The sequence below is a fragment of the Gavialis gangeticus genome, unplaced genomic scaffold (assembly GCF_001723915.1).
Source record: "Gavialis gangeticus isolate Ggan-Ray unplaced genomic scaffold, GavGan_comp1, whole genome shotgun sequence".
Lineage (NCBI taxonomy): Eukaryota > Metazoa > Chordata > Crocodylia > Gavialidae > Gavialis > Gavialis gangeticus.
The window spans coordinates 185,512,622-185,513,637 of record NW_017729032.1 but is presented as its reverse complement, the minus strand read 5'-3'; positions in this window follow the sequence as shown (position 1 = coordinate 185,513,637).

Genomic DNA, 1,016 nt, shown 5'->3' with positions numbered 1-1,016 from the left:
ACTTCCACTTCTAGGCTAGGGACAGACATTCAAAAAGCCTGAGCCTGAATTGATTCAATCTTTGCAGGTTAGTCTAACCTGGCTAGGCTAAATCAGTTTTGTAACCTGATAGATATCCCAGAAATCCAGGCACATGCCTGCAGTGGCTCAGGCTAGAAGCCAGAGGGTGCTAGAGCAGCCCTCCCTTCTTTCCACAGCACTGAGCTGGGGGAGGGGGCAGGGCTGGGGTCAGGCCACAGCAAGATGCTCTGATTAGCCCAGCAGGGAATTGATAACACAGTGTTTATCACCCCATTAAGAAAACAACAGAGGTACATTACCAGCTTCCTGTTGATTCAGCAGGGATGGGAGCCAGCATGTGGTCTTCTAACTAAAACACAGACACCTCCTTAGCAAGGCAGAAGGGAGGGGGGAATTTCTGCTTAGCAGGGAGTGTGGGGGGAAGCAGCCTGCAGTCCCTGCCGGAGCTGCAGCCAGGGAGCAGAGGGGAGGGACCAGTCCTGCTGTGAAACAGAGAGCCCCACCCAGCCCAGAAAGCATGCCAGGATGCTGGGAAGTCTTTATCTTAAACAAGCAAGGGGCCTGGGACAGACACTGCATAAACCAGTTTGATCCAAATTAGTTAAGTATGATACTACATTCAATCAGGTTTATCTCAAACCAGTTTCAGCCATTTTCAAACTGGCTTATGTGCACTGAACATCTGTTCTGTTACAGGTTTAAACCAATTTTTGATCACTTAAACCAATTTCTGTGTAATGTCTGTCCCTAGCCCTAGTTTCTGCCTAGGCCATCAACCTTGTCTCTAGAGCCAATGACATTTTATATAAAAATGCTAACAGGTTTAGAGATTCTGGTCATCATGACTCCAGTTATAAGTATTGGAACTTTTGGCACTGTGCAAGACCTGATGTTACCACCAAGCAGCATTATTCATGCCAGATGCAGTATTACAACCTCCTATAGTTAGGGTGACCCCCATGGCTCACCAAAAGCATCCGAGAATGTCTCCTAGC